This window comes from Chrysemys picta, chromosome 21 (genome assembly GCF_011386835.1).
Source record: "Chrysemys picta bellii isolate R12L10 chromosome 21, ASM1138683v2, whole genome shotgun sequence".
Lineage (NCBI taxonomy): Eukaryota > Metazoa > Chordata > Testudines > Emydidae > Chrysemys > Chrysemys picta.
In genome coordinates this window covers 21,185,241-21,208,090 of record NC_088811.1, presented here as the reverse complement: position 1 = coordinate 21,208,090, position 22,850 = coordinate 21,185,241, and the positions used below count along the sequence as shown (strand labels likewise).

Below are 22,850 nucleotides of genomic sequence, written 5' to 3'. Positions count from 1 at the left end.
GACCCCCTTCCCCTCTCAGGGGCCGCAGGGATGTGCCGGCTGCTTCCAGGAGCGGTGCAGAGCCAGGGCAGGCAGGGAGCCTGCCTTAACCCCACTGCGCTGCCGGATTTTTAGCACCTAAAATCTCTTGGTTTGGCTTCAGTAGCCTTTGGGAGATAGAGCCTGATTCCGGGAGACTTCTGGTGAAACCGGGAGGGTTGGCAACCCTAGGTCTCTTCCAGTCCTATGATTATTTCATCTTTCAATTCTAAACTCTCCCACTGTGACCAGAGCTTTACTGTGGCATTTTAAGGAGATACTGCATTTTGGGGGGGCTGTGTTTACCAGCTGATTTTTTTCCCAACCACACACGATTCTAATATTAGGATCCTCTCTTTGGGAAGCTCTTAGATGCTCTGCAGTCCATTTCTGCAACCCCACCTCCACTCTTCCAGTGGCTGAATCAGGAATATTTGCACTTCTGTAAAGTTGGGGTAGGGGGTGGGAAGAGAGCCAGCCATCGCTTCCTGAGCACACTCATTCCCTCGAGTGGCCAATTCCTTGTTCTTCTACTTAGGGCAGTGCTAGCAATTAGCCTCCCAACAGGGCCATCTGGACAAGACATCAGCACTACCATGGGAAATTGTTCCCAGCCTGTGGGTTACTGTGAAATCATAACAATGCTGTTTTTCCAACCACCTCGCAAGTTGCCCCTCAGGATTCCTGACTCTAAGAGCCATTTCAGGGATGTGTGGTCTGTCGTGACCACAGACGTTCTCCCATACAGCTAGTGGCGAAAATGTTCTATAGATTTAATCACTGCTAGGAGTTACTTTTGGGTTGTGCAATAATCTCTCTAGAGAGAAATTAGACTTTTGCTGTAATAAGCCCTTGTGTTCTTGTGTCAATACCGCCCCCAATGCATAAGCACCAGCACCATGTCCAATATGAAAGAGGTTTTGAAACACAGGTTGGCTAAGACTGGAGCAGTCACAAGGGCCTTTTTCAACTCTGAAAATGCTACATCACACTGTGCTGACCACTGAAATAGTTTCCCTTTGTCACCCCACCTATGCAGAGGTTTTGCAATACTGACAAACCCACAAATGAACCTTCTGTAACAGGAGCAGAACCCTATAAAACTCTGCCCATCTGTGAGTGTCGGGGGAGTTCACCAGCTCTGTGCAGCCTTGATTTCTGTTTTGTCATGGACATTTCTCCCCTCGCTAATTGTGTGCCCAGCATATTATCTCTTTTTTTTAAACAAGGCACATCTTTCTGGGTTGAGTTTCAGATTGGAAACCTTTACTAGAACACAGACCACTTGGAAATGTATCGATTCCAGTTCCCATTTTTTTAGCGTGCACCAGATTGTGATCTAGGTACAACAAACAGGCTGAGAGGATCATGCCTTGTAATACCCTCTCCATTAGCCTCTCAAAGGTGGCCAGTGCATTACGCCAGTGGTCCTCAACTTTTCCAGACTACTGTACCCCTTTCAGGAGTCTGATTTGTCTTGCATACCCCCAAGTTACACCTCACTTAAGAGCTACTTGCTTACAAAATCAGACATAAAAATACAAAAGTGTCACAGCACCCTATTACTGTCAAATTGCTGACTTTCTCATTTTTACAACATAATTATAAAAATAAATGAATTGGAATATAAATATTGTACAGTACTTACATTTCAGAGTATGGTACATAGAGCAATATAAACAAGTCATTGTCTGTATGAAATGATAGTTTGTACTGACTTTGCTAGTGCTTTTTATGTAGCTTGTTGTAAAACTAAGTAAATATCTAGATGAGTTGATGTACCCCCCAGAAGACCTCTGTGTACCCCCAGAGGTACATGAACCCCTGCTTGAAAACCACTGCCTTACATGAGCCGAAAGCCATCACTTTAAATTGCCACAGGCCTTGTCCTACTGTGAAAGCAGTTTTATCCCTGTCTTTTGGATCCACTTCCAGTTGCCAATACCCATTTTTAAGTGCCAATGTGGAACGTCAGATTGAACCTGCTACAGCACCCAGGGTATCACCTATTTGTGGTAATGAAAACAAATCTTTTAAAGTGACTTCATTTAGTTTTCTATAGTCCACACAGAATTTGGTGCTGCCATATTTTTTCTTGCCCAGAACGATGAGTGAGGCTGAAGGTTGAGTTTTGCCTTCCTGATACATTTCTTTACTGGTCTATCAAGCCTCTTCCCCCTTTGCTGTTGGTGAATGGTGAGCTGGCAGCTGTTTAAGGGTGTTTCCCCCAGAGTCAATCTTATGCTGGACCAGTGCAGTACAACAACCTTAGCTGGATCAGGAGAACAGCTCCTGAATTCTAAGCAGAATGTGTCTCGGACCTTCTTCTTCTCATTGAAATGAACAGCACGGGGCTGGAACTAGGCTGGGGAGCTGGGGGTTATTTTGGCTGTGGCCTCTCTATTGTTAGTACATGCAGTAGCTGGTCAGCTGCATGCAACTGTATCTGGGTGTGTCCCTTCCTGTGTGAATGCTGGTGGGAGTGTAGGACTGGGAGCGGTCTACATCTTGTGACAGCAACACAATGTAAAAGGAAACCCAGGCTGGTGAGTCAGAGGGCTCAGTGGTTCTCCAGTTCCAGGTGGCATCCCAGGGGAAACCCATAACACACTCCTTTATAGTCTCTTTGATAATCTAAATAGATCGAGTTCCTTGAGTCAATCATTATAAGGCATTTTTTCTGGTGCTTAATTTGTAATGAAAGAGGTTTCTGGACTCCAGCAATGAGGTGCCAGGGCTCAAGCAATCTTTTTACTTTCATAACTGACGTGGCAAGCCCAGAGGTGCTGGGGCTATGAATTGCCAAGCCTAGAGGTGCCGCGGCACAGCTCTAGCAAGCCCTGGCACAAATTAAGCACTGATTTTTTCCAATCCTTTAATCATTCTCTTGGCTATTCTCTGACTCCTCTCCATTTTTTCTGTATCCTTCTTGAATTGTGGATGCCAGAACTGGACAGAAACTCCAGTAGCGGTCACATCAACAGTGCCAAATACAGAGGTAATATAACCACCCAATGTCTACACGATGATCTCTTGTTTATACATCCAAAGATTGCATTAGCCTTTGTAGCGTCATGGTTTCCAGCTTTTTTTTTTTTTAATGAAAGCTGAGATTCTCACCTAATCCCATGACTCCAGGAGCTGGAGCTTTTAAAAGAAACACCAAATATTGCAAGAGTCATGATAACATTGCGATACCTGGCGACACTGCACACAGATCTACATTCTCAAAAGTGTCTGCTAATTTTCAATGCTTCCATTTTTAGGTTCCCATTTAGTGATACCTGCAACCTGATTTTCAAAGGCACTGAGCATCTTCTGCGCCCACTGAAAGGTGCCATAAGATGTACAAAGCCTTATTACATTGGTGCTTTTCATCTTCTAAGCACTTTGCGAATATTAACTAATACTAATTAATCCTAATTAACTCATTAACAGCAAATGGTCCTCTACTTGAGGGAGGGGTGGGGTGGGTGAAGAGATAATTAACATACTGTCACTTTTTATCAGAGGAAATTTTCTAATCACCCGCCCCCCCCAGCTTCAAACCAGCAGCTCCATCCATCACAGTGGTTCCAGCACAAGTTTAACAATGACACACTGCCACGCCTGCACATTTCAAAGTGGCTTTGCACATTCCAGGGCTTAATTTCATTTTTGTGCAGCTGCAGGAATCTGCATAACCACACACATGTATGGACATGTGCATGCACACACACACACGCACACACACACAGAAACACGCATGCATACACGTGGACACATGCGTTCACATAAGGCAGGCATGCGCATGCACACACATCAATGCTCTTGCACACACACATTTTCAAATGTGGGAGACGGACTGGAAGAAAACTTCGTTAGTGGCTTTATTTGCAAGTTTCTTGCAGCCACAAATCCATTAATAGCCAAAGCCCTCAGACAAGCCTCTCCCTGCAATAATATACATTATTCTGGGATGTTAGCAGGAATGCTGTAAGCAAGACACAAGAAGTAATTCTTCCCCTCTACTCCATGCTGATTAGGCCTCAACTGGAGTATTGTGTCCAGTTCTGGGCGATACATTTCAGGAAAGATGTGGACAAATTGGAGAAAGTCCAGAGAAGAGCAACAAAAATGATTAAAGGTCTAGAAAGCATGACCTATGAGGGAAGATTGAAAAAAATGGTTTGTTTAGTCTGGAGAAGAGAAGACTGAGAGGGAACATGAGAACAGTTTACAAATACATAAAAGGTTGTTAAAAGGAGAAGAGAGAAAAATTGTTCTTCTTAACCTCTGAGGATAGTTCAAGAAGCAATGGGCTTAAACTGAGCAAGGGCAGTTTAGGTTGGACATTAGGAAAAACTTCCTACCTGTCAGGGTGGTTAAGCACTGGAATAAATTGCCTAGGGAGGTTGTGGAATCTCCATCATTGGGGATCTTTAAGAGCGGGTTGGACAAACCCCTGTCAGGGATGGTCTAGATAATCCTTAGTCCTGCCGGGAGTGCAGGGGCCTGGACTAGATCACCTCTCGAGGTCCTGTCCAATCCTATGAGTCTATGATACTAGAATGAAGTACACTTGCACATTTCTCATTCCCTTTATTTTTCATTTCCTCTTGTGTGACATCAGGGCAGATTCTGGTCTGAATTATACTGATGTAAATCCAGAGTAACTCCTTTAACGTAAATGGAGTTACTCTGGATTTACACTTGTATAAATCAGACCCACTAATTTCTCTGAAGAGGGAAGGGGAGGAACAGTGACCAGCCCATCAGATGGTAACAACTTTTAGTCTCTTCCATGCCCATTGTTTTTACTTCTGCCACCCACTCACTTTGTCTGGCTCTTTCCCCAGAGCAGCAAGGTTCACAGATGCTGGCAAGGAAAGGGTTACATGGAATTGAAGGCCAGAAGTGACCACCAGATGATCTGGTTTGACATGTATATCACAGGCCAGTAATTAACACCCAGCCACCCCCACAACGCGCTCAGCAATCTGAACTAAACCAAAGTATCACAGCCCTCAAGAGACTGGACTATTGCGTGCCACCGGCACAGAACAGGAGGGACCAAAGTGCACCAATGTGCAAAGCCCTGCAATGGCCGGAAATTGGTTTACAAATCAAGAGAAAAAGAGACAAAATGTGACAGAAATAGATAGTTCTAACCACAAACCTCAGTAACTTTACCTACACTAGCAACATTTTACAACCATTTCCCCCTGTTGGTACCCGGGTTAGCAGTTCTGGGAGCTATAATGCGTGACCCATCCAGGTGGATTATACCACTGCTTCCAGCACTGCTGACACCAGCGGAGCTGAATCAGGGCAGCAATGGCAGAATGTGTTTTGTGCATTTCCTTGCTGTAGGGAAAGAGCCCTAGAGAGGGACACAAGAAGAACCAGCGTGATGCAGGAATTACTGGATGAAATGCTATGGACAGCCTAGATGATCCCAGTCTATCGAAGAGAGTTATATGCCCTCCATTATCACAGAATCTTGAATGTGTCACCCAGGTCCCCTGTGTGGCAGGGAAGAGCTAGTGTCCCTGTTCTAGACAGATGGAGAACTGAGAGTGAGAGACTTGTCCAAGGGCACACGGGAAACCTGTGACAGAGGAGGGGAATTGAACCAGTATTGTACTAGTGCCCTAACCGCTTGACCATCCTTTTCATCCCCTTTACCCTTAAAATAGGCACTTCTGGTCTCAAAATCCATGCATGGGACTTCCTTCCCGACCTCAGACCTGTCAAATTACCGTGAACTGATGTCTTTGTTCCCTGTTTGCTTGTCTCTGTCCTGGAAATGGGAACTGGGGGCAAAGCTGTTTTCTCCATACTCCTATCTCAGTTAAACAGGTGCAATTGCAGGGACTCTAACAAAAGGCTCCCAATAGATTCTCAGACCTGAGAGCTTCAGCTGACGGGGCTCTGTTCAAAACAAGTTTGGCCCCAGAAGCTCCCAAGTGCTTCCGTGAGTGGGGGGAGCACAATGTCTCGGCACCTTGTCTGGTCTATTTTCTGCATTCCACTGGACAGGAGGCAAGTTGGCTGGGAAGTGCCCGTGCAAACAGCTGCACACACTGTAGAGCAGTGGTTCTCAACCCGGGGTACACAGAGGTCTTCCGGGGGTAAATCAACTCATCTAGAGATTTTACAACAGGCACTAGTGAAGTCAGTACAAACTAAAATTCCATAAATCTATACTGCTCTATATACTATACACTGAAATTTAAGTACAATATTTATATCCCAATAGATTTATTTTATAATTACAGTAAAAGCTGTTTTATCCGGCATGTTGTGGGAATGAGGGGGTGCCGGTAAGTAAAAAATGGCAGTTAATTAAGGGGGAGGCAGTTTGAGTGCGGGGTGTGTGTGTGCGGAGCTGGGGCTAGGGCGCAGGAGGGGGTGCAGGGCACAGGCTCTAAGAGGGAGTTTGGGTATGGGAGGGGACTTGGAGCAGCGGGTTGGGGCGCAGGAGAGGGAGCAGGGTGCCGGATCCGGGGGCCGCTCACTTTGGGCAGCTCCCCTCAAGTGGCGACCTGTTCTGGCTGCTCCTAGGCGGAGGCGTAGCAGGTGGTTCTGCGGGCTGCCCCCGCCCCAAGTACTAGCTCTGCAGTTCCCATTGGCTGGGAACCACAGAATTCAAAAATAAAACAATGTAAAATTTTAGAGCCCGCAAGTCTACTCAGTCCTACTTCTTGGTCAGTCAATCGCTCTGACAAACAATTTGCAGGAGATAATGCTGCTCGCTTCTTGTTTACAATGTCACCTGAAAGTGAGAACAGGCATGCGCATGGCACTGTTGTAGCCGGCATTGCAAGATATTTATGTGCCAGATGCGCTAAAGATTCATATGTCCCTTCATGCTTCAACCATCATTCCAGAGGACGAGCGTCCATGCCGATGACGGGTTCTGCTCAATAACGATCCAAAGCAGTGCGGACCATTTTCATTCTCTGAATCAGAAGCCACAAGCAGAAGGTTGATTTTCTTTTTTGGTGGTTCGGGTTCTGTAGTTTCCGCATCAGAGTGTTACTCTTTTAGGACTTCTGAAAACATGCGCCACATCTCATCCCTCTCAGATTTTGGATGTCACTTCAGATTCTTAAACCTTGGGTCGAGTGTTGTAGATATCTTTAGAAATGTCACATCGGTACCTTTTTTGCATTTTGTCAAATCTGCAGTGAAAGTGTTCTTAAAATGAACATGTGCTGGGTCATCATCCGAGACTGCTATAACATGAAATATATGGCAGAATGTGCGTAAAACAGAGCAGGGGACATACAGTTCTCCCCCAAGGAGTTCAGTCACAAATTTAATTGACGCATTATTTTTTAACGAGTGTCATCAGCATGGAAGCATGTCCTCGGAATGGTGGCTGAAGCATGAAGGGACATATGAATGTTTAGCATATCTGGCACGTAAATACCTTGCAATGCTGGCTACAACAGTGGCATGCAAATGCCTGTTCTCACCTTCTGGTGACATTGTAAATAAGAAGAGGGCAGCAGCATCTCCTGTAAATGTAAACAAACTTGTTTGTCTTAGCGATTGGCTGACCAAGAAGTAGAACTGAGTGGACTTGAAGGCTTTGAAGTTTTACATTGTTTTGTTTTTGAGTGAAGTTATGTAACAAAAGAAAAAAAATCTACATTTGTAAGTTGCACTTTCACAACAAAGAAATTGCACTATAGTACTTGTATAAGGTGAATTGAAAAATACTATTTCTTTTATCATTTTTACAGTGTAAATATTTGTAATAAAAATATATACATTGATTTCCATTACAACACAGAATACAATATATATGAAAATGAAGAAAAACATCCAAAATATTTAATAAATTTCAATTGGTATTCTATTGTTTAACAATGTGATTAAAACTGCGCTACATTTTTAAAATTGTGATTAATTTTTTTGAGTTAATCGCGTGATTTAACTGCGATTAATTGCCAGCCCTAGTTCGTGAATGTCTAAAGCCAGCATTTTTGTCACTGTTCTATTTGCTTTGTGGTACTTGTTTTTAAGGACATCACAATTCAGAACATGCTGCTTATAGGGCCTGACCCCCAAACACTTTCTACCAAGACTTGTGCATACTACCATGGGGGATCCATGTGCTGGAACTATGGTGCTGGGGGAGGGGCTGCCATACCCCTTGGCTTGAAGTGGATGAGACACGATAAATCGATCCCCGATAGATCGATTACTATCCGCTGATCCGGCGGGTAGTGAAGACATACCCTTAGCATAGTGAAGACATACCCTTAGCATCAGCAAAGCAGAGGGATCTTGCAAGTGTTTAGCTCCACTTCCCCCACCCCTCAAAACAACAAGAAAATGGAGAAATTAAATGCAAAAGTGACATTAATGCATTGTTAAGGTTGACAGGCACTTAGAGGTATAGCAAACCCTGAACAGATAGATAGAGATCTTAAGGTTTAATACTGCTGCCCATCCCCGGGTACCTGCCATGTAAAATCAACAACAATAGCAAAGTCCCTAGAGGATTTATGGAGTCTCTGGCATCTCTCCCTTCTTCCATTCCAAACCAAGCACTCAAAAGGCAGGAAATGCCTAAAGCTAAGGTTTCTACCATAACATTAACTCAGCCATGTCGCACATTAGCAGCATTTTCTATTACTCTTTTCCTTGTTAAATATCAACTTTAATGCCTTGCTGCTTCTTATTCCATCTGTGCCAGCAAATATTCAGGATGTGCAACAGGACTGAGTTAAAACCACTAGGTGTGATTTGCAGAGCTCCCAGTGCTCAGACTGCAATCAGTGGAGATTGGGCACAATTGAAAATCAGGCCGTTTAATTTTTCAGTATCCTACCTATTGAGCACTTGATTTCTAACCCTTACTATTACATCAACACTAGTTTTTGCATTGCATTGTTTGTTGATTGCCCAGAGCCTAGTGCTGTGGGTATATGTAACAAATGACCTTATTATGATATACTTAGGCTACGTCCTCACTACGGGGTGGGGGTGGGGGGGGGTCGATTTAAGATACACAAATTCAGCTATGCGAATAGCGTAGCTGAATTCGACGTATCGGAGCCGACTTACCCCGCTGTGAGGATGGCGGCAAATCAACCTCCGCGGCTCCCCGTCGACAGCACTTACTCCTACCTCCGCTGGTGGAGTACAAGCGTCGATTCGGGGATCAATTGTTGCGTCCCAACGAGACGCGATAATTCGATCCCCGAGAGATCGATTTCTACCCGCTGATTCAGGCGGGTAGTGTAGACGTAGCCTTAGAAGGGAAGAAATGTAATATTTCTGTGGAAATCATCCTTCTGAATATTCTGACTTGTGCAATTAAAGTCTAATCCTTAAGGATGCATTAATACATTTTAAAAATGATTTTTTTGCACATGTAAAATTAAAATCATAGGATTTTACAAACTGATTGTAGCTCTGGAGAACTCTTCATAGTCCGCTGGTGAAGGCAGACTGGGTACATGCAGCATTGAGAATAGAACTTGCAACTTTCCTCAAAAAGCAACAAAAACAGAACAGATTTCTGCTACTTGAGCCAAAGGAGAAGCTCTGTCAACAAGTATTTTATTTTCCTCACAGGCCTCTGGCCACTAAACTAATGACAAACCCTTGATCAGTTCTGACCCCACAAATACTGTTACATGCACATATAACCTGCCTCGAGTTGTCAGCAGCACTTGAACCTGGGAACTTGGTTGCTGTATGCACCTCTGCCTCTTGAGCTAAACAAGCAGCTAAAGGAGTTGCTGGTGGCTGTTATCCTCAGCTGTGAATCAACCACTTGAGAGGCACAAAGCTCCCCGTATTGTGCCAGGGTGGGTTACACTTGTGCTTGGCTAATACAATGAATAGAGCTCAGCAAATAACAGAGTTTTCAAATTGGTGGTCAAACCAAAAAAATTTAGTTTTGGGTTCAATTAAACAAAAATTGTTCAGTTTTTCTCGACAAATGAAAAACTGAAAAGAAAATGATTTGGGGTCAAACAATATTATTTTTTGGGGGGGTTAATTTTATTGTTGCATTTTTAATATTTTTAATATTATAATATAATATAATATTTTAACATTTTAATATATTTTTTAAAATTCAATTTAAGTAAAGTCCAAACTGAAACATCTTTCCAAAATGAAAAATCAAAATGTTTCATTTCAGAGATGCTGAAATGAAACATGTAGATGGTTCAGGAACATTTTTAAAATTTATTTTTGACTGAAACTATTTGCCAAATTGGACCTGAATTCACAAAGTTTCGATTAACCTGAACCTGCATATGTTGGTGAAAAAACTATTTGCACAAAGAATTTCACCCAGCTCTAACAATGAAGTTCTGCTTTTGCTCAATTATTTCCCATATTCCTCTCCTTTTAGTCACAGCTGGTGTGACCCTGGCAGCCCCTCAACGCCGACTGGCAGAGGGCCCCCCATACGGTCACTCACATCAGACTTGATGCACTCATTGCCCCAACTGTTGTCATAATATACTCCTCAGAAGTGTCATGTAAGGTATCATATGTACATTGGTGACACACTGGTCCCAAAAATCATTGTGTGATGTATGTACAGACTGTGTACAAAAGGTTATATGTATGTGCTGGAAATTTGTTCTCAAAACATGTTTGGGAGGCAGAGCATAAAACCAGATTGCCCTAGGCAAAGGAAAAGGAATTTTTACCGGTCTGACTGGCTTGCTTACAGGGCTGAGAACAATAAGAACATAAGAATGGCCATACTGGGTCAGGACAATGGTCCATCTAGCCCAGTATCCTGTCTTTTGGCAGTGGCCAGTGCCAGATGCATCAGAGGGAATAAACAGAAGAGGGAAATTATTGAGTGATCCATCCCCTTTCGTCCAGTCCCAGCTTCTGGGTGTAGGTCATCAGTTTAGGGACACCCAAGCATGGGGTCGCATCACTGACCATCTCGACTAATAGCCATTCATGGATCTATCCTCCATGAACTTAGCTAATTCTTTTTTTGAACCCAGTTATACTTTTGGCCTTCACAAAATCCCCTGACAACGAGTTCCACAGGTTGACTGTGGCCTGTGTGAACGTACATTTACATATAAGGTAAACAAAGACATCAAACTAAATAAGCAGGGGAGAAATCCGTCAGAGGGGTGAAATATTGGAACGGCCTACCGAGGGAAACGGTGGGGGCGACGGACCTGTCTGGTTTTAAGATAAAGTTAGATAAGTTTATGGAGGGAATGGTTTAATGGTAAAACATAGTAGTCAAGGAAAGCCAAGCAATGGTAGGTAAATAGTATCATGGCTAAAAGGGGTCAGGCTGGAGACTCTTGCCTATATGCTCGGGGTCTTACTGATCGCCACATTTGGGGTCGGGAAGGAATTTTCCTCCAGGGCAGATTGGCTGAGCCTCTGGAGGTTTTTCGCCTTCCTCCGCAGCATGGGGCAGGGATCTCTAGCAGGAGGGTCTCTGCCGATTGAAGTCACTAAAAACAGGATTGGGGACTTCAACAGCAGAGTCCAGGGAAGGGGTAGGGACGGTTTTATGGCCTGCAGCATGCAGGGGGTCAGACCAGATGATCATAATGGTCCCTTCTGACCTTAAAGTCTATGAGTCTATGAGTAAATCCGTTTAACAATCATACTGGGAGGACAGAATCTGCACCCAGGAAGCATTCCTGGTTCTCAAGGCAGAGACAGTGAACTTCAGTAATATAAAGTGAGCAAAATGGACATTTTAGTTATCCATCACCGAGCCCATGAAAGCTGGCTTCTCTTGGCCTGTAAGGCAAGAGATGTTGGTAACTTAATGTAAGTAAGAAAACTGCTTATGCAGAGATGGGATCGTGGTAAAATTAAGTTTTAGTCACTAGAAAGCATGTTGTGTTGTGTTTGTAATCAGACCTGTCTCTTTTATTCTTGCTTAGTATCACTTAGATCTTTGTGCTTTGGTAAAAACATTATTCTTGTTTTATTACAAGTGCTGGGTATTAACCGTGGAGGGTGAGTCTGCAGCCAGTCTAACAGGCTGGTGTGTACACGGTCTCTTTGGGGGCAGCACACTTACTAGCGTCTTTGGGTGGCCAGTGAGAGGGACCGGACATTGCAGAGAGATGTCATTCGGGAAGTGGAGCTCACTGATTGTGACCTGTGACCTGACAGAGTCCTGAGGAGTTTGCTGGCAAGGCAGACAAGCTGGTGTGTCAGGGAGCTGACTCGCTTACCAGCAGCACAACTCTTTGTGCTGAGGCAGGGTGGTGGTGACACAGTGGCTCACAGTTCTGGGGGACCTGAGCAAGAAGTCACAGTTGGATTTGTCCCAGTGGGCTGAAGATCCCTTGAAATATTAAGCAAAAACTGAGGCTTGGGGTTCACAGCCAGCTTTATTTGCTCTTTGTATTTACAGCTTGAAACCCACTAAGCCGAGGACATGGAGGGAGGTGGGGACACATGGGTGGAGGAAGGAGCACAGTCTGCCCTAGCACGTACTGAGGATCAGCATTCCAGCCAACAGATGCTAGGTGGGCTGGAACATCAGCATGCCAACTTGCAAGTTCAGGATGTATCACACCATTAGCTCACATAGGGACCATGACGAAGCCTAAAAATTTGTCATAGTTATTTTTAGTAAAAGTCTCGGACAGGTCACAGGCAATAAACAAAAGTTCACGGAAGCCGTGACCTGTCGGTGACTTTTGCTGCTGCGGCTCCATGGATTCCCCCACTACGATGGTGGCTGGGAGCTATGGGGTTCCCCCTCTGCCCATGGCAGCTGGAAGCTGCAGGGGGCCCCCCCTCCACCCACGGTGGCTGGGAGCTGCAGGGTGACCATATTTCCCAAAGAGAAAATGGGACACCCCCAGGCGCTCACCCAGGGCAGCCCCCTCTCTCCCGTGAGAGACTGTCGCCCGTCGCTGGAACCCTGAGGAGGCCCCCCTCAGGAGTCTGGCACCTGTCACTGGAACCTTGCAGGGGGCCCTGTTCTCTGTCGCTGCTGTCACTGGAACCCTGCTAGGGCCCCGCAGGCTGCCAGTTCCAGAGTCCTGCAGCCAGGGCCGGTGCAACCTATTAGGCGACCTAGGCGGTCGCTTAGGGCGCTAGCATTTGGGGGGGGCGACATTTTCTTTGGCGGCCCCGGTCGCCACCGGCATTTAGGCGGAGGGAGCTGGGGCAGGGGGGCGCAGGGAGGGCCGCCTGCAGCAAGTAAGGGGGGGGCGGCACACAGGGGAACTTCCCGCTCCAGCTCACCTCTGCTCTGCCTCCTCCCTGCTCTGCTTCTCTCCCTCCCAGGCTTGCGGTGCCAAACAGCTGATTGGCGCCGCAAGCCTGGGAGGCGGGAGAAGTGGACCAGCGACGGCGTGCTCGGGGAGGAAGTGGAGCAGAGGTGAGCTGGGGTGGGGAGCTGCCGCACGGCTCCCCGGGCGGGGGTGGAGCTATCATGGGGGGGGCGCCTCAGGGCGGAGGGGGGGGGAGCTGTCATGGGAGGGTGCCTCAGGGCAGAGGGTGGGTGGGGAGCTGCTGCAGGGCTCGGGGAGGGGGCAGAGCAGAGGTGAGCTGGGGTGGGGAGCTGCCGCATGGCCCGGGGGGATGGGGGGTGGGGAGCTGCCGCAGGGGAGGGGCGCCTCAGGGCGGAGGGGGGGTGGGGAGCTGCCGCAGGGCTCGGGGAGGGGGAGGGCGCAAGGTGGAAGTTTCGCCTAGGGCGCGAAACATCCTTGCACCGGCCCTGCCTGCAGCCCCTGGAGCTGAAGCACAGAATGTCACGGAGGTCTCTGGAAGTCACGGATTCCGTGTCTTCCATGACCTCCGTGACATAAACGTAGCCTTAACCATGACACTAGAAGCCTTTCAGCAATTCCTGCCAACCTGGAATAGAGCCCTGACCAACAGCAGCTTTTAAAGGGACCAATTTCTCACAGCCAAAAACAATTAGGAGCAAAAATTGATTGGAAGGAAAAATTTGAACTAAACAATGTCAATGATGATTCGGAGCTATTTCGGAAAGTTGTCTCAGGTGCCTCACAATTTCACACCATGGAACAAGACTTCATCAGCTAAAAATACCATCCAGGTTCAGAAGGGAAGTGAAAGCTGCACTGAAAAGTGATAGAGCAGATGGAAAAAGGAGAAGTTGATAGCAATGACTATAAATTAGCAGTCAGTGATTAGAGCCCTGCAACTCGACCCCAACCTGACAGGACCCGATTACAAGTGTTGGGTCCGGGTTGGGTTAGGTGGGAAAACAACCAGACCCTGTTGGGATTCTGTCAGCTCTTCTCCTCCTGCCTGTTGGGTCAGCCTGCCAGGGGCTGCATCCCCTGCTCCTGCCCTCCGCCACCACCTCACTGAGCTGTGTGTGCCAAAAAGTCGCATTGTCCCTCACTTTACAGCACACACAACACAGCAGGGAGCGGCGGACAGCAGGAGCAGGGCATTCAGCTGCAGCCGCAGGCAGCTACCTCTGCACCAACTTCACAGACAAGTGGCGGCAGCGGTGGCAATGACTCAGGGCTGGGAGAAGGGTTGGATTGGGTCAGAAAATGACTCAACCCTCTCAGGTCAGGCCGGGTGAGCTTGGGTCCGGTTTGGGTCTGGTTCAGGCCTAAAAATTAGGCCTGAGCAGTCCTCTACAATTGATAAGGGAAGCTAAAGGTATAAATGAAAAATCTGTGGCCCGTAGGGCTGGGAACAATAAAAATTATTTTTTTAAAAATAGATCAGGTACAATGGAAATCCTGGCAATCATACAGGACTGTTACTAGGTAGAAATGGTAAAACTGTCAATAACAACGCATAAGCGTTCAATAAATATTTCTATTCTGTTCTTGGAAAGAAACTGGATGATATATTCATAGCTTACAGTGATAATGACATAAGTTCTATTCTAACAGTAACTAGGTAAGATGTTAAACAGCAACTGCTAAAGTTAAACATTTTAAAATCAGCAGTATCAGAGAACTTGCACTCAGGTTTTTTAAAAGAACTGGCTGAGGAGTATTCCTTGAGTCACTGATGTTGATATTTAACAAATCTGGGGAAGTTCCAGAGGACTAGAAAAAAGCTAATGTTGTGTCAATATTTAAGGAGGGTAAATAGGATGACCCAATCACTACAGGCCAGTTAGCATGACATGGATCCACGGCAAAATCATAGAAAGGCTGATATGGGACATAATCAGTAAAGAATTTAAGGATGGAACATAATTAATACCAATCAACATGGTTTCATGGAAATAGGTCTTGTCAAACTTGTTACAGTTTTGTTTTGTTTTTTTCAGATTACAAGGTTGGTCGACAAAGAAACCCGCTGACATAATATACTTAGACGTCTGTAAGACTTAGCATTGTACCACACTCTGCTTAAAAAATTAGCAAAACCAATGCAGCACAGATTAAATTGATTAAAAATGGGCTGACTGATAGATCTCAAAGATCAAAGACCTGTAAATGAAAAATCATCATCTAAGGAAGGTGTTTCTAGTGAGGTTGCACAAGGATCTGCTCTTGGCCCAATGTTACCCAATAGCTTTATCAATGAGCTAGGAAAAAATATAAAATCGTTGCTGGTAAAGTTTTCAGATGTTATAAAAGTTGGTGGAGTAGTAAACAATAAGGATAGGTCAGTTGTACAGAACAATTTGTGTTGCACAGCTCACTTAGACAACATGCATTTCAATATGTTTAATAGAAGATCATAGATCTAGGAACAAAGAATGTAGGGCACACTTATAGCATGGGGCCTGTATTTTGGAAAAAAGAGACTTAAAAAAGGACTTTGGTATTGTGGTGGAAACCAACTGAACATGAACTTCAAGTGCAAATTGGTGCCTAGGTGAGCAAATGTGATCCTTGGATGTATAAGCAGGGGAAGAACAAGTAGAAGTAGTGAGGTGCTGATACCACTGCACATGGCATTAGTGAGACATTACTGGAATACGGGGTCCAGTTTTGGTGTCCACTATTTAAGAAGAATGTTGACAAGAGTTCAGAAAAGAGCGAAGTCTGGAAAACGTGTCTGACAATGAAAGACCTAAAGAAACACAATCTATTTAGCTTAACAAAGAGAAGGTTAAGAGGTGACTTGATCACAGTCTATAAGAAACTATATGGGGAGGAAATTTTTGATAGCAAAGAATCGGTCAGACAAAGGCAGGAAAAGATCCAATAGTTGGATTTTAAAAAGTGAGGGTAATCAACCATTGCAACAACTTACCTAGAGATGTGCATTTTCCAGCATTTGAAGTCTTTAAACAGAGAACGCATGTCCTTTGAAAAGATATGCTGTAGCTCAGCCCACAGTTATGGCCTTGATGCAGGAATCACTCAGGGTATGGCTGTGCTGCAAAAAAGACCCCATGGCAGCGAGTTTCAGAGCTCGGGTCAACTGACAGGCTCCCGGGGCTAAAAATAGAAGTGTTGATGTTCCTGCTCAGGCAGGGTCAATATTTTGACACAAACTATTTTTTGAGAGAGAGAAAAATGCTGATTCAGGTCGACTGAAACATTTCCTGAATTCGTGTCAATTTCAGAAAATTCTTTGGGTCAGGAAATTAAAAAAAATATCCATAAAAATGAAATATTTTAACTTTTCAGGTCAAAACAGCATTTTGTTTAGAGAGTTCCTTTTATTTTACTTTGTTTAAAAGTTAAAAATGCCCCCAATCTAAACAAAAATTTTGTTTGACCCTATTTTCCCTATTTTTTTGATTTGCCAAACATTCTGACACATTTCGTTTTGGGGTTGGCCCAGAATGAATTTTTGTCCCGATTCTTTGGAGCTGCCAGCTCTGGTTATTTGCAGCTCTGGTTAAGAGTGGGATTTTCAAAACTGCATAAGTGACTTAGGAGTGTTGTTGTAGCCATGTTAGTCCCAAGATATGAGCGAGACAAGGTGGGTGAGGGAATATCTTTTATTGGACCAACTCCTGTTGGAGAAGGAGACAAGCTCCACAGAGGTCTTCTTCAGTCCCAGATGTGACGAAGAGATCTAATCTATCTAACCTATCCAGATAGCAGGTTCACACTCGCTCCCTAGGGAAAGAAACTACATTCTTTCTTCTACAGAAACAGGCCTTTCCCAGTGAGGGACAGACTGGAAAGCACCATGACAGCAGGACTCCTGGGTTCCATTCCCAGCTCTGCCAATCAGCGCTGACCTACGGTGGAGGAGGCAGCAGTGATAGCCAGGGGGCTCCTCCCCTTCCTATACCCTCTGAAGGCTGGGCCCTGTAGTGGTCATACAGGGTTCTCCTCCACCCTGGCCTGTGGCATCAGTGGGCCTGAGACTGGGAGCAGTGGTGGGCCAGTTTCTTCCTACGCAGCCTGACAGCAGGCGCAGAGCAGTGGGACAGTGTCGTCCGCATCCCTCAGCCAGCTGGGCCCTCCCAGACCAGGGAGCAGTGGGGGGTGGCCACCATGGGTGGGGCCCAGCGGCAGGGAGCGCAGGGCTCCCAAGTGCCCACTGGGATCTCACACAGCCGTGTTCGGCCCGGGCAGCTGCATTTTCTCCTCCTGGCCACGGGCCCGCCAGGGAGTTCAGGCAGCTTCTCTGCTTCCCCTTCCTCTGCTCCCATGATGGCGCCAGGTGGGTGTGAGCCCACACACAGTGAGGAGGCAGCAGCTGGTAGGGAGGGACTGGGGGTTGGAGGGGAGAGATGCGGGGGGCGCAGAATCTGGAAAGGGAGGTAATGGGGGCATTGTCTGGGAGGGGAAAGAACGGGATCAGGGAAGAGAAAAAATGGTTACTCACCTCTCATAACTGTTGTTCCTCGAGATGTGTTGCTCACGTCCATTCCAATTAGGTGTGTGCGCGCCGTGTGCACAGTCGTCGGAAAGTTTTTCCCCTAGCAGCACCCATCGGGTTGGCTGTGGAGCCCCCTGGAATGGCACCTTCATGGCGCTCAATATATGACCCTGCCGACCCAGCGCCTCTTCAGTTCCTTCTTGCCGGCTACTCCGACCGAGGGGAAGGTGGGCAGGTTTGGAATGGATATGAGCAACACATCTCGAAGAACAACAGTTACAAAGGTGAGTAACCGTTTTTTCTTCTTTGAGTGATTGGTCATATCGATTCCAATTAGATGACTCCCAAGCCTTACCTAGGTGGTGTGTGTGACCCTCTGTGCCTCAGGGGAACACCCTGCACCCCCATGTTCATCCTTATGATTGTGTGGTGTCCAGTGCAAAGTTTGTCATGTCAGGTGTCTTCAGAAGGCTCATGATGCACTGAGCATTGTTGTTATAGTAATGTTATAGGTTGTAATTTCATGTATATAGTATGAGACTGAAAATGTGTCCTCATGGCTTAAAACAAGCCCAGGCACAACTCTTCAAGAGCAGAAGAGCAGTTCACACCTCATCAGGGCACGTATGGGACAAACCCAGCCCAGCCTCACAGGAACAAAGGACACTGGCCTAGGCAGCAACAAAAGATCTGTTGGACTCTCAAGTGAGTCACCCGCCCCCCTTCCTTTGGTCAGTTTGGGACTGCGATGAGGTAATGCTCACCTGACCCTGAAGGGGGGGGGGGGCAAAGCCAAGAGGGAAGAAAGAACACGATAAAAGGGAAAGACATTTGCCATGCTCTTCCTCTCTCTTCCACCTCCATCTACAGACATCACCACCAAGCGACTGAAGCGCTGATCAAAGGGGAGAGCCTGGTTGAAGGGCAGCCTGCCAGCCTGTGGTGAGAAGCATCTAAGTTTGTAAGGTCATTGGAAGTGTTAAGATCAGCTTAGAATGCGTTTTGCTTTTATTTCATTTGACCAAATCTGACTTCTTGTGCTTTGACTTATAATCAATTAAAATCTATCTTTTGTAGTTAATAAATCTGTTTGTTTATTCTACCTGATGCAGTGCGTTTGGTTTGAAGTGTGTCAGAGACTCCCCTGGGGATAACAAGACTGGTGCATATCAATTTCTTTGTTAAACTGACAAACTCATATAAGCTTGCAGCGTCCAGCGGGTATAACTGGACACTGCAAGACGGAGGTTCCTAGTGTTGCATCTGGGACCGGAGCTATTGTCTAGTGTCATTCGGTTGCACAATCCAAGGAGCAGCTTACATGCCAGAGGCTGTGCATGACTAGCCCAGGAGTGGGGTTCTCACAGCAGAGCAGGGTAAGGCTGGCTCCCAGAGTCAAGGATTGGGGTGACCTAGCTGATCACCGGTCCAGATAACGCCAGGGGAACGTCACAGTGGGGTCGGAGTTAAGGAAACGCTGATTGTAGCACTGCTGTGCCGAAAGCCGCATCATCTCTGGCGTGCCGGACGATGGCATAGTGAGAGGTGAAGGTATGCACTGAGGACCAAGTTGCTGCCCTGCAGATTTCTTGGATCGGGACCTGGGCCAAGAACGCTGATGATGAGGCCTGGGCCCTTGTGGAGTGTGCCATAAGAGCCGGGGCCAGTACTTTGGGCAGCTCATAGCATGTGCGGATGCATGATGTGATCCAGGAGGATATTCTTTGAGATGAGACCGGGAGCCCTTTCATCCAGTCTGCCACCGCTATGAACAACTGGTTCGACTTCCTCAATGGCTTAGTGAGCTCGATGTAGAAAGCTAATGCTCGCTGAAAATCGAGGGAGTGCAGCAGCTGCTCCCGGTAACTGGCATGAGGCTAAGGGTAAAAGACAGGCAGGAAAATGTCCTGGCTGGTGTGGAAATGAGACATTACCTTGGGGAGAAAGGCCAGGTGCGGCCTGAGTTGCACCTTATCCCTGTGGAAAACTGTGTGCGGTGATTCCGAAGTGAGGGCCTTTAGCTCAGACACCCTCCTCACAGAAGTAATGGGGACCAGGAAAGCTACCTTCCAAGACAGATCCAGAAGGGAGCAAAAAGAAGAACAGGAGGACTTGTGGCACTTGTGGACTTGTCCTCTAAAGTGCTTATAACTCCACCCAGCTTGGTATCATCCAAAGACTTTACAAGTATATCCTCTGTGCCATTATTCAAATCATGTATAAAGATATCAAATAGAACCAGACCCAGGACAGATCCCTGTGGGGCCCCACTCATTATGCCCTTCCAGCTTGACTGTGAGCCATTGATAACTATTCTCTGAGTACCATTTTCCAACCAGTTGTGCACCCACCTTATAGTAGGTTAATCTGGGCTATATTTCTCTGTGGGGTTCCATGCGGAGCAGATAAAGCACATGACCAATGTGGTTGCAAGCTGAATCCGAATCCTGTTTATTGCAAGCTTTCTTTTATAGTTTTTCTCTACATTACATAACACAATTAGGCTATAATAACACATCTACGGATTGGACAAGAAGGAGAATCATGTGTTTATCACATGTATAGCCCCACACCGATTGGTTCAACCGTTCCTTACATAAGGCCATGATTTGTTTACCTCATCTTATATAATACTAGACCACCAGGGGGCCTTACATAAGGCCATCTCTTGCTAGCTGCAACTCCAAGTGTGATTTGGCCTTCCTGATTTCACTCCTGCATGCCTGAGCAATATGTTTATACTCCTCCCTGGTCATTTGTCCTATCTTCCACTTCTTGTAAGCTTCTTTTTTGTGTTTAAGGTCAGCAAGGATTTCACTGATAAGCCAAGCTGGTTGCCTGCCATCTTTACTATTCTTTCTACACATCGGGATGGTTTGTTCCTGCAACCGCAATAAGGATTCTTTAAAATACAGCCAGTTCTCCTGGACTCCTTTGCCCCTCATGTTATTCTCCCAGGGGATCCTGCCCATCAGTTCCCTGAGGGAGTCAAAGTCTGCTTTTCTGAAGTCCAGGGTCCGTATTCTGCTGCTCTCCTTTCTTTCAGGAGCAGGGTGGATCTGAAGCTCTGCTACTAGTCATCTCTGGGCCATTTAGGCCTTAGATCAGAGCCTTGGCTCCAGGGCCGACCCACAACATTTTGGCACCTGAGGCGGGGAGCTCAAATGACGCCCCCATGCCCCATCACTTGGGCCAAAACTTTGAAAGGTTTCAATTCTGCCTTCTTCCTGTTCTGCTTCTCTCATGGTACTGCTCTCTTACCTACCCCAGTAAAGGAGAACTAACAACTTAAAATGCCTTGTTCAAAAATTTTAAGTAACACTTAACTTTCAAACGCCTGAACAGCAAATGTAACTTTTCTGGTCTGCATAATAAACACTGGCATTTGTATCTCTTCCAATAATCAAAGTGGTGTTTTCTGTGCCTTCTTGGTTGCAAAGATCTGAACTGCTTCCTGAAGGTCCACAGTCTGCACCAGCTCATGCTCTATTCAGATGTTTGCAAGGCTGACCAGCCTCTCCTGTGTCATTGTGGAGTGTAGATGTGTTTTTATTAACTTCAGCTTGGAGAAGCTGCGTTCTCCACTGGCAACTGTTACAGGAAGTGTTAGAAGTATGCACAGAGCAACAAAAGCATTCGGAAAGAGGGTGGTCATTTTATTTGTGCACATATATTCCAGGACAGCCTTTGGAGTTGATCCTACTGAAATGTATCTTGAAAAGGCTTTCAGTTCATCACCTAAGTCACTTGCATCAATATTGCGCATGTCATCATGTGTCAACACTGTCTCTAGTGCCCTGCATTGCTGGTGTAGGTCTTCTTCAGGTATAGTGAGGGGTTTTGGAATATCATACAACATCCCAAATATACTGCTGTGTTCCTCGAGCTGCATGAAACGTTCTTCAACTGACTGTATTGCACAATCTAGCATCTAGTTAAAGAATTCAACTTTGAATTGTTGTTTGGGGTCTCTTATGGGATTATCCCGGGCCTCATAATCAAAATGTCTTCTTCTTCGGTGACTCTTGTATTCTTGAATGGGTGGGAAAATAGCTTCGGTGTGAAGTTCCTCTGCCAGTTTCTGTGCACTCTTCAGAACATTTTGAAATCCCTCATCTGACCGATAAGACTGTAGGAATGACTTTGCTTTGTCCAGTTGTTCCATTGCTCCAGATTTATCAAGGTCAACACCTTGGAGTCTCTTGCTTACAACATTTATTTCAAACAGTATGTCATGCAACAACACTAAGCCACACAGAAATTTGAAGTTATGTATGTTTCTGGTGATTCCATTTCCCTCTGCCACTGTTCTCCCACCAACAGTTCCTGTCATAGCATTATCCTCCATAATGGCAACTATGACATCATCTATCTTCCCAATTTGGTGTTTGATAGGCTTTATCGCCTCCACTCGACTTTCCCATCGTGTGGCACTCAGTGGTTTCAGTGTCAGAGAGGATGTTCCCAGATGTTGCTTCAAAATTTGCCATTTTGATGCAGAGAAAAATATATAGATGCTTTGAATTACATTAAAAAATTCAGCAGCCTCACTAGAAGCTGATGCTGCATCATTGACCACCAAGTTCAATGAACGAGAACTGCATGGGACAAAAAAAGTTCAAGGGTTTAACTCTCGGATCCGTGTCTGCGCTCCTCTGTTCTTTCCTCTCAGGTTGTCACCATTATGTACCGTAGCCCTGACTTCTCATGTCAGCTATCCCAATTCCCATATCTTCCAGCTTTTTAAGAAGCACATTTGTCATACCAGCTCCTGTAGTATCATCAATGTCAATAAATTCTAGAAAATGCTCTCTGACAGTCACCATTGCAGGGACATTTTCACTAGGTTCTGTTGTTGTTACAAAACGCACCATTAAAATCATTTGTTCCATATGGCTGATGTCAGGTGTGCAGTCCAGAATAACAGAGTCATATCTTGCTGACTTCAGATCTGCCACAATCTTCTGTTTGACTTTTGTTGCCAGTAACTGTATGATCTCATTTTGAATTGTTTTTCCAAGGTAGTGGTGTGTGCACATTTCTTGGGTGGTGACTCTTCTTAGATGCTCCTGGAGTATAGCATCAAACTCAGCCATCAGTTCCACAATTTTAAGGAAGTTTCCATT

General features: G+C 45.8%; 1 long non-coding RNA gene across 1 annotated transcript in view; it reads right to left on the bottom strand.

Moving 5' to 3' along the window:
• The window catches only part of LOC135976953 (uncharacterized), a 41,518-nt gene extending 24,896 nt beyond the window's left edge, over window positions 1-16,622 (bottom strand). The window contains exon 1 of the long non-coding RNA XR_010594229.1: window positions 16,195-16,622. This is a non-coding gene — a long non-coding RNA (uncharacterized LOC135976953). The remainder of the gene's footprint in view (window positions 1-16,194) is intronic.
• Between the last annotated feature and the right edge of the window lie 6,228 nt (window positions 16,623-22,850).